This window comes from Eurosta solidaginis, chromosome 2, assembly GCF_040869045.1.
Source record: "Eurosta solidaginis isolate ZX-2024a chromosome 2, ASM4086904v1, whole genome shotgun sequence".
Taxonomy (NCBI): Eukaryota; Metazoa; Arthropoda; class Insecta; order Diptera; family Tephritidae; genus Eurosta; species Eurosta solidaginis.
In genome coordinates, this window is record NC_090320.1 from 192,099,470 (window position 1) to 192,114,161 (window position 14,692).

The 14,692-nt window shown below is 38.9% G+C and overlaps 1 protein-coding gene across 8 annotated transcripts in view; it reads left to right on the plus strand.

Moving 5' to 3' along the window:
• Positions 1 to 14,692, plus strand: part of LOC137240428 (tRNA-dihydrouridine(16/17) synthase [NAD(P)(+)]-like) — a 201,453-nt gene that overhangs the window by 116,779 nt on the left and 69,982 nt on the right. The window lies entirely within an intron of this gene.

Genomic DNA, 14,692 nt, shown 5'->3' on the forward strand with positions numbered 1-14,692 from the left:
TGGAAATTCGCTGCAAAATCATATCTTGTGTTGAAGGTTCAGAAAAAGATGCAACAAAAAATTTACATGCCATATCAGCGTTAGGGTTGCTAGTAGAGCCGTCTAATTATCCGTATATACAAAATTGTGCAAATGCAAATACTGCTTGGAAAGCGCTTGAGAGCGCATTTGAAGACAACGGAGTGTTGCGTCGAATGGATTTACTTAAATATTTAATGCGGCTGGAATTAACAGATTGTTCGTCCATGGAAGATTACGTTAACAAGATGACCAGCACACATCAAAAATTAGACAAATCCGGCACAAAGATTCCTGATGACATTGTGGCGCAAATTATGCTAAGCTGTTTGCCTGATGAATTTCGGCCAATGGTAATGGCAATTGCAAAGAGCGGTAGAGCGTTCACAACTGATCTGGTGCATACGAATTTACTTCAAGAAATTAGACACGATCCTGCTGGTGGTGAAGCATTGGCTTTAGTTTCAAAGAAGCACAAAAATGTTCAGAAAAAATCAAAGGTTAAACATGTTGTTTGCTTTGAATGCAACCAAAAAGGGCATTATGCAAACAAATGTTCGCTAAAATCTAAGAAGGAAACTAAAAATGTATTATTGGCACAAACATCTTTAATTGCAAAAACAACAAAAAATGAATGGGTTATTGATTCGGGAGCTTCGTCGCATATGACAATGCATTCAGCTAATTTAAGTAAGCGCAATGTAGCAAATTCAAACGAAGTAATTGTGGGTAACAATGGGCGTTTGAAAGTCGAATGCGCTGGTGATATTAGTATGTCAATTTCAGCTGACGGCTGGTCTAGCGCGAATAAAGTTATTGTTAAAGACGTTTTATGCATTTCAAATATATGCGCAAATATGATGTCTGTAAGTTAAATGGCCAAGCAAGGTAAAACATTGATTTTTAATAGTGCAAACTGTCGTATTTTCGACCAAAATGGAAAATTATTGGCTACTGCTCCGCTAGTCGACGATTTATATCGACTAAGCTGTACAACGGAACAACGTGCAACGGCGTTGACAGTTGCGGCGTCTCGCAACTTGTGGCACAGGACGCATGGGACATGCGTGTGAATCAAATTTGAATCGTATAAAAGAGTCGACCGAAGGTTTTGAGTTACAAAATGAAAAATTGGATTCGTGCACGGTATGTGCGCAAGGTAAGCAAACTCGTGCTTCATTTAAAGAGAAGGGTAACCGTGCCACTGAAGTTTTACAAATTATACATACAGATGTATGTGGGCCCATGTCAACAAAATCACTCGGGGGTTCGAGATATATGCTGACATTCGTTGATGACTTCAGTCGCAAAGTATTTCTTTATCCAATGAAAAGTAAAGATGAGGTTTTCGATATATTTACAAATTTCAAGAAATTAGTTGAAAATCAACAAAACGCGACTATAAAAATATTGCGATCTGACAATGGCAGAGAATTCTGTAATGGGAGGTTTGAAGCATTTATCAAAAAGCATGGAATTATACATCAGCATACGTCGCCTTATACGCCTGAGCAAAACGGTGTCGCCGAGCGTATGAATAGAACGTTAATAGAAAAAGTACGCTGTATGTTATACGATGCGAATTTAAATAAACAATTTTGGGCAGAGGCAGCAGCCACTGCAGCGTATTTAATTAATCGAATTCCCTGTAGAGATATGAAATGTACCACTCCAGAAGAAATTTGGACAAAACAAAAACAAGTTGTCGTATGTTAGGGTCTTTGGATGTAAGGCCATGGTACATATACCAAAAGAAAAGCGGCGCAAGCTAGATTCAAAGTCACAAAATTGCATTTTGTTGAGCTACTGTGACACAGCAAAAGCTTACAAATTGTATAACAAATATACAAAGAACACTGTGGTAAGTCGTAACGTTATATTTTTTGAAGATCCAACATCAAATGTAAATAGTTATACCGATCATCGATATGCACAGAAACCAGTAACACGAAATAAAAATGCTGAACGGATCGAAATCATCGATGATGACGAAGACACGGACTATTCTGATGAAGATGAATCTATTGGATTAAGTGAGGGCTTATCTCGCCTTGAGGGATACGAATCCCAGAACAAATCAGAGGGGCGAAATGCAAGTGAAGACACTTCGCGACAAGAAGTATTGAACTATCCTGAGTATAACATATCTGGTGATCAATCTGATTTTCTCGGATTCAGTGAGGGTGATGACGATAGCAGTGAGGTGGCGAATCCTCAACATCAATCACCAGGTGAGATATCCACTATTCAAATATCTGACGGTGAAAGCAACGTGGCGAACGATGCAGAAACGCAACTAGTGCTATTAGCAACAGCAGGTTGCGGTAACGAGCCATTGACCGTTCGGGAGGCGCTGGATAGCGCAGATAGTAAAGAATGGAAAAATGCTATGGTAAGCGAATATAATGCTTTGATACAAAACGGTACTTGGGAGTTAACAGATCTTCCACCTGGAAGAAAGCCTATTGAGTCTAAGTGGGTTTTTAAGATCAAAAAGAACTCGGATGGTGTAGTTAACCGATACAAGGCACGTATAGTCGTGAAAGGCTACTCGCAAGTTAAAGGCATCGACTACGATGAGACGTACTCTCCAGTCGCGCGATATTCTTCGATCTGCTTTCTTTTGGCTACCGCCGTTAAATGTGACCTGATTGTGCATCAGATGGATGCAGTATCAGCTTTCCTACAGGGCGAATTAGATGAGGAAATCTACATGCGCCAACCACAATGCTTTAAAGATAAAACTACTAGGGTATGCCGACTTCGCAAATCCCTATATGGACTAAAGCAGTCCAGTCGGATGTGGAACATGAAGCTGAATTCGGTCTTGATAAGTAAACTTGGGTTTAAAAGGTCAAACTTTGATCAATGCATTTATTTCAAGAACTCAGCGCAAAATATCCTGATACTGGCTGTATACGTTGATGATATTTTGATTTTTGGAAGCAATATTGTAATAATTAAGAAACTTGAAGATGATTTATCTACCCAATTCAAAATGAAGGACTTGGGACCCGCCACAACGGTACTTGGCATGAATGTCACGCGCAACAATGATGGATCGATCTCCATAGATCAGAAGCAGTATATACTGGATGTGTTACAGCGATTTAACATGAGTGAATGTACTCCTGTGGGCTCGCCGATGGACCCAAATCAGCATTTATCAAAGGATATGAGTCCACAGTCAAATGAAGAGCGACAAGAAATCTTCGATTCCATATCAAGAAGCCATAGGCTGCCTCATATATGCTGCACAAATTAGTCGCCCGGACATTATTTACGCCGTGAGTATATTAAGTCGTTTTAATTCAAATTACGGCAAAGCTCATTGGACCGCCGTGAAAATAGTTCTTCGCTATTTGAAAGGTACTTTAGATTTTAAATTAACATACAAGAAGATGTATAATGATCAAATGGTGGGATTTTGTGATGCGGATTGGGCAGGCGACCAAGATGAATGCCGTTCTACCACCGGTTACGTGTTTGTCTTGCAAAGTGGTGCAATTTCGTGGGCCACACGTAAGCAACCCACTGTGGCATTGTCATCGACAGAGGCAGAGTTTATGTCAACGGTAGCTGCAATACGAGAAGCACTTTGGCTGAAGCGCATTGAAAACGAACTTTTTGAGACTGCAGCAACTTCAATGCAACTTTACTGCGACAATCAAGGAGCAATCAAATTAGCTTCAAACAACAACTATCATGCTCGCACCAAACACATTGATGTGAAAAATTATTTTATTCGTGAAAAGCTCGCTGATGGAATAATTAAACTAAACTATATAAGTACAAATGAAATGATTGCTGACATAATGACTAAGCCAACTCTTCAAAATTATCTAAATTCACTGAACAATATGGTTTAGGCAAAACTTAATTTATCACACATTACTATTTGAATCACTTACATACATATACTTAATGTAATATCGAATTGTTAACATTATTAATGAATTTTGAAATTGTTAATTGAAAAGAAAAATTAATTGAATCTCTAGTGAGGGTGTTGTAATATAACTTTGAGAGTGAGAGATACAATTTACACACTTGGCAACCCTTTTTCTTTTATGTGCACTTTGTCTATTCTTCTTAAATAAATCTTTCTTCTTGCAAATTATTCAACGTAGTAAGACGTGTTTTAATATATAATTTCCACTAAAACTTCTACACATATATTACTCAAAATGAGCTTGACATGCTCCTTAATTAGATGGTATACGGCAGACGAACTTTTCCTGGTTGGAACTCTCTACCCATTGTATGAATATCGCCACGAACTTAGAGGAACGAGGACGAGGCTAGAAAATATAGCCGAAACGCCTCCCACTGCTTCCCAATACGTGAGCCAACGAGTAAGAAAGGTATTAGTATGGCACAACTCCACCATAGTAGAGAAAATCCTTGAACTCATATTTTACAAAGAGAGGACAAAAAATGTTGGAAATGCTACTTTTCGTATTACACGTCTATATTGTAACGAATTTTGGGAAATTCCACTTATTTAAAACCTTCTGCTAACGTTCGAATCGCTAAACTGTTGAATAAATCACTCCAATATTCAGTATTGCAAACTGGGCTTCATTTAGATAACTTTGGGAGTAGTACTTCACAATTATACTTCACAACCAATAGCGTGTTTAAATCAAAACTGATCAGTTATTACTCAGCTTGCGCTGCTTTTATACTCTCTGTTGCCTCTTCCGCATATTTCTTCAAAGGTCTAGAAATTTCACCTTCTAGAACTCTTGTGGCTCATGCCTTGTTACGAGCTATACACGTGTATATTCGTAGTTTATAGCCATATGCGTGTGTATGTGCGAGTAACTACTTCGGCTGATGACTACATGTGTGTGTGTGTGAGACATATCTTCGTCGCCTTCTACATAAGTGTTGCTGGCTTGTGGACATGTATATAAGAATGGCTGCTTCATGTTTTTGTTGTTGCGTGATTATTTACTAACAGCCTAGTGATGTCAACATTCGCCACAATATATTGCTACACAAACTCTCAATATCGTCGGTATGTGAATTGTACTTAATGTAAAATTTTTGTTTTCAATAAACTTTTCGCCGTCCCTCGTAATGTCCATCAATGGCAAGCTTTATAAAATTATCAAGAGGCACACGTGCTTCTTTAAATAGATTTTAAATTCGGTGTTGTGTTACTTTTATTTAGCTCAACTAGTGACAAAAATTGTTTGGTAAACGATCGAAATATGTCTGCCTTTGCCTAAATTTCCAAAAGGGGTCCAGCGGACCAAGCGGGGTTGGAAAGGACCATTTTTGGTCAAAATGGACCAAGGTGGCAACCGTGTGATTGATTATTCCTTAGCAGGTGTGAGTAAAGCTATACACACAACGCCGAGCGACGACGATATACGCCGAGTCGGGCGCAATTTCGTCTACTCAAAACACAATGCGTGCGAAATTTTCTGACGCTTTTTATTCAGAGTGGCCATTTACAGAAATAAAGATAAAAATAATTAAAACTTTTTTAATTCTTTGCTTTAGCACTTGACTGCTAAAAACGACCAATGTTAAGAGCTGTATCGAAAGACACGTTTAGTTCTCTGGAATCTTAATTCGGAGGGCGAACATTAATATTGTAAAGAATTTTGGGAAATTCCGCTTATCTAAACCTTCTGCTAACGTTCGAATCGCTAAACTGTTGAATAAATCACTCCAATATTCAGTATTGCAATATGATCTTTATTTAGTCTACTTGGGAGTTGTACAATTATATTTCAATATCACGTACTTCACAACAGCGTGTTTAAATCAAACTGATTAGTCATGCCTCAGCTTGCGCTGCGTTTATACTCTCGGTTTCCTCGTTTACCCATTTCTCCTAAGGTCTAGTAATTTCGCGAAAAGCATGCTTGGTTACCAGCCATGTACATGTATATTTATAGTTTGTAGCCATATGCGTGTGTATATGTGAGTAATACTTCGGCCGATGATTACATGCGTTTGTGAGTATCTCTCCGCTGCCTTGTATGTGTATAAATGATGATTGATTTGTTTAGAGTGGCAGCTTGATTTATTGTTGTTGTGCCTTTATTTACTAAGTATCAGCTTAATGCTGCTAATATTCGTCACAATATTATAACCATTTAATTTAAAAAATACAGTTTACATATCTACGGCGCATGGTCCGTTTCCATAAGCTTGCATGAGCTTAAATTTTTGACACGTACGCCCGTTAGTTGAAAACATTGATTGAAAAAGCTAAAGTTTAATTAGGTGCTAATTACTTTTTATTTTTTAATAATATTAATCAATATTTGGCGGTTTCTTAATAATGATACCGAAACACGTCTTTCGATATCCGTTCCAATTTTTTGAACGTGTTTTGGCCGTAAAATTAAGAATTATATGTTAAAAAAAATTTTTTAATTTTTGTTTTGTTTTTTATACTTAAAAAAAAATTGAACAGCAGCAATCCTTGGGATGTTACAAAAGCAGGTCTAAAATGGAATATAAAGGCGTTGTCAAGCAGGTGTGACACTCTCCAGAGGTGTCCGAGCAAGTAGAGCTCTGAACTTTCTGTACTTCTTACGAAGATTTTTTCACCAAACTATTGGGCCTTAGACCTGCAACTTGAGATCAAAATGTTTATTGGGTACAAATTAGTGGCGGACATTCTCGCTTGTTGGTTTTCTTACTACTGATACGCTTTATGCAAAGCAAGTTTCTCGTCGACCCTCTTTGCTTCATGTTATTTAATCTAATTCAAGTGCTTCATCCCAACAAACATCGAAAAAAGTTCGGGCGATATTCCACTCAACAGTCAATTTACACCAACATCTTTCAATTACATCCTTATCCCGTTTAATATAAAGCTTCGAAGTCTTGGATTTGTTAAATTTGCGTATAAAACCGGAAAACGGGGGTTCTTACAACCACCTTGTACCATCGCACAAATTTTTCCATCCACAATGCCCGGTGCTCCAGAATATCCATAACACGCATCATTTCCACTCCATCCAGCACAAAGAACTGTATCTGGTAAATTTGTAGGTCTCCGTTTCGCCGCATAAGCAGCCCTGCATCCTTCCATTTCTATTATAGTCACAAACGTAGTTTGGAGAAGAGGATAAGGGTCCATACTACGTACGTACCCCATCCACTAATTCGCATCCTTGTGTTCGGTGTTAATCCAGCTTTGCAAAGTTATATTGGTTGTACTGCATTATTCGGGGTAAACTGTATATCCACTTCAACAACAGCTATATCCATAAATCCTCTTTGTACATCGTATTGACAATCATGATGTATACGCTCCACATTGCGTTGTTGCCCTCTTCCTGTGTCTATTTCACGTATATCGGCTACATCAGCTAGTACGACGAGATCCTCCCGTTCTTGTTCTACTACACAATGCGCAGCCGTAATCACCGATTTCGTATTGAGGATGGAACCAACGCAAATATACTCTTCATAAATAAATATAGCTACGGAATGTGGGCTCTGCTCTATTCCTATATTTTCTCCTAATTCTAATGTGCATTCGCATAGCTCAAATGGCACGTACAGCTAAGCACGACAAACAGAATCGCGAAATTAATGCGAGAATTCATTTTATTTTAAGACCTTTGGCACCTCTTTTTTATACCTAATTGAGTCGTGTGAATTAAAAATAGGCAAAAACTTTTCAGTCAAAATTTCAGGAAGTTGACACAACAAAAATAATTCTAAATTTAAATTAAAGCTATACAAAGAAAAGCTTTTTTTTTAATTAGTTAAACAAACAGGTATTTATGCATATTCCAACGAAATGAAATAAACACGGCCTTGTAAAAACATTTTGCTATACTTTTTCAAAAGAAATTTTCCTTGTACTTGTTTATTTATACATATCGTTAATGTGAAAATTCGCTAAGTCACTTTTTACGAATTTTACAGGAGGCGAAAAAACTGAATAATTTTTGAGATAACCTTTTTTTCAAAACTGTGAATGAGGATACCTTAGTTGCAATACTTTTGAGTGTAGAAGCTTTGAAAAAGATAAATAAAAATCATGTATGCTAACCCAGCAGCTATTTTATGACTTAGCACAATTTCCTCACTCAAAACAAATTTTTTCTCCTGACTTAGCACTTTTTACTCAATATGTTTCCCCATCACTCCTCCCCTTTAATGATTGAAATATAACACTAAAACTATATATTTCACAAAAAATACTATTTATTTGTCTAACTATTTCTAACTATTGGCGACCACCGTGGTGTGATGTAGCGTGCTCCGCCTACCACACCGAATGCCCTGTGTTCATACCCCGGGCAAAGCAACATCAAAATTTTAGAAATAAGGTTTTTCAATTAGAAGAAAATTTTCTAAGCGGGGTCGCCCCTCGGCAGTGTTTGGCAAGCAGTCCGAGTGTATTTCTGCCATGAAAAGCTCTAAGTGAAAACTCATCTGCCTCGCAGACGCCGTTCGGAGTCGGCATAAAACAAGTAGGTCCCGTCCGCCAATTTGTAGGAAAAATTAAAAAAAAGGAGCACGACGTAAATTGGAAGAGAAGCTCGGCCTAAAATCTCTTCGGAGGTTATCGCGCCTTACATTTTATTTCTAACGGTTCTGATCTGGACTCTTTTGCCGGATGGTGCGCGGACAATAACTTATTTTTAAATTCAAACAAATGCTGTGTTGTTCCTTATTCCATAAAGACAACTGCCACATACTTTATCTACAAACTTAATGCTAAATTTCTTAATCGTTGTCAAGAGAGTAAAGAATTGGTTGTAATTTTTGACTCCAAACTCTCTTTTTCTAGTCACATTGATTTCGTTGTTTCAAAATTTGTTGCAATGGTTGGGTTCAGTAGAGGTAACACCAGTGATTTCAAGGACCCTATGACGTTGAACGCACTTTATATATCCTTGGTCAGAAGTCGTCTTGAATATTGCTCAATAATATGGAATCCTTTCTATGAATATAACTCCTATAAAATTGAGAAAGTTCAAAAATTTTTTACAAAATTGCTTTACGTATGCTTCACTGGCCAGACCGGCCTCCCATCATATACCAGCAGTCACAATTTGCTTGGTCTTCAGGCTTTGCATAACAGAAGAACTTTTATCTCACTCATGCTTGCCTATAATGTAATAAACTTTAGCACGAATTGCTCTGATTTATATAATTTGTTCATTCCATATATTCCACTGCGTGATTTTCGGCATAATAGATTATTTATCGAAATAACTCATAAACCGAATTATGGTATGAATGAACCTATAACTAGGACTATACATATAGCAAATCGATCCAGCTGTGTTATTAATTTTAATAACAGCTTATATAAGTTTAAGCTTGAATTGTTTTCTATTTCTAACTATTCTGTAAGAAGGCATGTAGTTATCGAAATGTAAGAATTGAAGTAGATTATAGTCAGCGCAAAGCATTTATCATACACCAAAGGCATTTCTCAATTAGGTAAATCCAATTGCAATGGGTTGCCAACACAATATATAGCTTCTCCAACCCAATTGTCAACTCACCTAACCGTGGCGAATCCTGTTTCATTGACAGCCGAGGCTCTGGCGACCCCAATTTCCTCATGGAACTAGGGGGTGGGTAGGGCGGGATGGCCTAGAAGGTTTAATGTGGTCATATAAATCGTTTCCGAAATGGTCGAGCTAGCTCCGTGTGTTACCGGAGCGTACCGGATCTATATCCGGAAAAGGGCCATGAACATCGACAACACTCCCCAAAGCCTTCGGGGAGTGTCTTTATCGCTAATACAACAACAACAACAAAGCATGTACTTTTAGACTGAATGAATTAAATAAATAAATAAAATGCGTGCACAAAGGAATGACTATGAATTCAGATTGATATTATTGACAGGTTGACTTAGCACATTTTTTAACAGCTGACGACTTAGCACATTTACACATCATTGCCCACAGCACGTAAAAATGAAAAATTTTAATTTTTTTTTCTGTGATCGATGTATTTTGAATTCAGTTTTAAAACTGCGTTAAAATACAATTTTTCAAAAAAAGTGACTTAGCACATTTTCACATTAAGCTAACGATATATGTGTTTGCAGAATCGAATTTTGTTGTCAAAAGTTGATGTGTGTACTACAATGTCCGTATTTTTAATGAAAAAACACATACAAGTACAATGGCGAGGGGGTACACTAATTAGTTTTATTTGTTTCAAAACTGTTAATAATGTCTATTGTATACTGCTACAAAACCAGAGTTGGGAGCAGTGCACTAAATTCTGAGCAACAAAACTGCTTGAACTTAAGTGGGCTGGCATAACCAAGATCTTGCGTTAAGTGTTAGGTTAAATTGAACTGGCCGGTCCATGAGGACCTCACATAAACTGGATGAGTCCGTAGTGTTACCAGAAGCCTATTTTAACGACCAAACTTGAAAACTCTATCAAAAACCAGGACCTATGATATAACATAACTCCGTCCTCTTGGCAATTACTAGAAGCTTTCTAGGACTTAAGCCACATGCTGCTTCTAGATCTGACAGCTGTATCACTCCTATTAGCTGGAGTCTTAGACTGGCAAGCGCAGGGCTCGAGCACAAAACGTGCTCGATCGTTTCCTCCTCCAACCGGCACTTCCTACATCTGCTATCACTGACCAAGCCTAATTTAAAGGTGACGCCTGCCATTGGTGTCATGTTGTGCTGAAGAGGATAATTCCTCGGTCATATTTGATTTTATATACACATCTGTTAATATCTCAAGGGTTTTGAGCAGAAAAGATGCCAAACTAATAGGCATGTAGTGTTTCGGGTGCAGATAATGCCTTTTCCCGCTTTCGGTATAAAGACTAGTAGAGCCGTTCTCCAAGTTTGCGGGACGTGGTTCAGTCAAATATTATTCTTAGCCATTCTATAATCGTTCTACCGGCCATCTGCAGCATGGCAGGGAATATCCCATCTGGGCCCGGCGATTTGAACATAGCAAACATTTTTATTGCCCATTCAATTTTGTTATTTGTCACCAACCCTGGTACCTCTCGCTCCGTATTAGGACTGTAGACGTGGTTACATAACTCTTCCGCATCATCTCTTGATGGGAAGTGTGTGTTAAGTAGTGCCTCAAGGGACTCTTCACTATTGTGTGACCATTCCCCGTTGTCCTTTTTTATCAGTCCCTGAACTGCATCTCCTTTAGATAGGACTTTCCTCAGTCTCTGCGCTTCGCTGGAGCTTTTTATGTCGGCACAGAAATTCTTCCATGAAACCCGCTTTGACCTGTTGATTTCACGTTTTTTACCTGCCCTCTAAGAAAACTCAGCTCCTTACTCCTCCATGCTTTCCCCTTGAATCTTCTCGGAGGACAAGCTCTGTTGTATGCAGTTGTCAGCATCTTTGATAAGAAGTTTTTGCACTCCTCCAACTCCTCTACGGTGGCAACCCAGTCTGCCTGATACACATTTCTGAAATTTGTACCAGTCCGTTTTCTCCTTCTCTACCCTCTTTAGGGGGATTCTGAAGCTGATATATGCATGTTCTGAGAATGATGATCTGTTAAGAACTCTCCATTCATATCCCGATATATCCTGCTCAGAGCTCAATGTGATATCAAATACATTGCTTGACGTAGGACCAGCATATGTAGGCACGGTACCCCTGTTGGCCACCTGTAGACTACTCTGTAGTATGTAACAAAAAAGGGACTCACTTCTATCATTAATACCGTCCCCTCTCCATACGCTGTGATGCGCATTCGCATCCGCACAATGGGTAGTTACTTAAAAATCGGTCGCAAAGTTATACATCCTCTGAAGGGATTTTCCAAAGTTCTCTACATACATATCTCTCTTGCCACATCTTAAAAAAATTGTATCCTAAGTATTCCATTTTAAAAGAACTTAAAGTAATGTTCTGAGTGTCATCGGAAAGTTACTGAAAACTCGGCAGCAAAATTTCCAAACTCTGATGAGTTTTGAAAATATCACAACCCATGAGACATCTAGCGAAAGTGATGAATATCGAGAACAAAGCAAATTAGGCGGCATCATCGAAAAAGGGGGAATAATTCTCGGTCGCCTAGGCACTAACAAGTATAGTAACGGATCAAAATTCAATAGATCCCTAACTCTACGTGAGAAAAAATGTTTTACATTTCAAATAAGAAAAAAGCTCGCCGTGTTTTTTTAGAGCTTCTCTTCCAATTTGCTTGGTGCTTTTCTTAATTTTTCCTACAAATTGGTAGATACTATTTTCCCGTTATGAATAAAATAAAAAGCACTCAACCAAATGAAAGAAAGTTCTGGCAATGCAATGATTTTCTTCACCACAGTGGAGCTAATTCAACGATCAATTTTTTCTCAGATTTTGCTACACAAAACAACAATAAAAATAACTAAAAATTATTTTTTATCTCTTCTGTGTATATCTTTCGTTACTTTTGTCACATCTTTTCTTCTTCCCCACTTGAGCCTGCAACCATTGGCCAGAATTTATACATATCTACGTTCATATCTGCAATCCATTTATTATGTCAGCGATCAATCTTTGGCTCGTTTTGCATAAACAGTGGCTCACAAAAGTATTTTGCATTCGTAGCTTATTATGATAACCTCTGATTAATTTTATATTTTATTATTTTTTCAGTAGACGGGGGAGCCGTGTGTAGAAGTCCACGAACGTTGGGAAAGCTTCTGACCGCCATTCACCTGGGAATGGCCAGAGCGATTCTTTTGCATGCGGTTCAAGCAGCTCACTACTTCCGGTCGCTTGCGGCCAAGTATCCTCTGGGTAGCCACTGAACATCCGTTTAGTGGTGACCTAATCTGAGAAGGCGACAACCTGGCTATCCCCCTGTGACATATTCGGTTTAAGGGCTAAATGGGGGATCTTTCATCGACAGCGTCTGTTCACCACGAGGTGCGGCTGCAAGCGGACGTCTGTCTTGGATCAAGCGACTAGCTATATACACGTGCAAATAATATTTTCATACCCCCTGAGCGGGTTGTGCGCTGGACTTGGGACCCGCCACGTCATCCCATGCTCCAATGAAAGGAAAAAACAAGCCTCGGATAAAAAGACAACCCTTTACTGATTACGACCATGGTTTGAAGGACAATGATTTGAGGGCATGCACCTGCAACGTTCGCTCCCTGAATGGGATTGGTGCAAATGCGCGGCTGGTTATGTACTCGTCAAAGTAAAATCTGACACCACCGCCATCCAAGAAATACGTTGGACGAAGCAAGGAAGAAAGAAGATTAAAAATTCTGATATCTATTGGAGTGGCCATACAAATTAACGCAGTTTCGGCGTCGGATTCGTGGTGGGAGAGAGACTTTGTCGCCAAGTATTGGCGTTCACGCCTGTGGACAAACGTCTCGCCGCTATCCGAATAAAAGCAAAATTTTTTAATATATCATTCATCTGCGCCCATGCATCGACAGAGGAGAAGACGATGAGGTGAAAGATGCTTTCTATGTACGATTAGAACGCAAATACAAGCGCTGGCCTGCCATGATATAAAATTCGTGCTTGGCGACTTTAACGCCAGGGTGGGTAAAGAAGATATTTGGGCCCCACAGTTCAGCCTACACAACGAAACTTCTCCTAATGGACTGAGGCTGATTGACTTTGCGGGTACTCGAAACATGGTCATATCCAACACGAGGTTCATGCATAAAAATATACACCAAGCTACATGGCTGTCCCCCGATCGAAATACTCACAATCAGCTCCAGTGTTTTAGATGTGCTCACTATCCCAGGACCTAACGTCGACTCGGACCATTATTTAGTCTCAGCCACAATACGCGCCCGTCTCTGCCCTGCTAAAACCAAGGAACAAAAAACACTAGGAAAGCTAGACGTCTAAAGGTTGCAATCGCAACATACTGCCAATGATTTCGCAACTCGAGGCTCACACCTGCTCTCTGAGAGCACAACTCAACCGGACGGAATGCAGGAACAGTGGGGGCATATCTCTACCACCGAGGAAAAAATTAGCTACCGGCGGCCACGGAAAAACAACTACTACGATGAAAGAAAAGACCATTTTAAGTATTTTTTCGGCAGTACCAGTCCCTTAGACCGGGATTAGGTTCGAAGCTTCCTTGGAGTAATTTAATGAAGGACAGTCCCTCCGCATGGAGCTACTCATGAAATTTTTTGAACAATCCCCGAGTCTTTGAGGCAAAACCCCGGATCTTTCCGAAATGGCCAAAACGTTAATCTACTTAAATACATACAAACAACACCTTTTCTATATATTATTTTTTTTAAATAGAAAAATCAAGCTCTTTAAAGGAAGAACTCCGCCGCCGCCTATGGTGATCGGCGCAAACCTCTAATTTGCAGCCACCAATATACCAAAATATAGGAAAAGAAACAAATCGTTTACCGGTTTTCAAAGCAATAGGCAAAATTGAAATATGTCTAATATTTAGCTTGTAAGATTTTCGAAATTTGTGCACACATGATATCATGCAAACAACTGTATATTGAAAGTGTTGCAGTACAATAACGCCCGGGGCAATAACGCCTGCGGGCTTTGGACTATGGGGGATTAATTAGTTACGCTCAAAAATAAGTTCAGTGAAGTTTATGCAAATTGATGTACAAAAAACCCGTTTTCACCCATATTCAGTTATCCAATTTAAAACATATTCCATGATTATTCATCAGCTAGCTTCGAATAGGTTGACGTTTTAAAATCGAAGTTGGGCG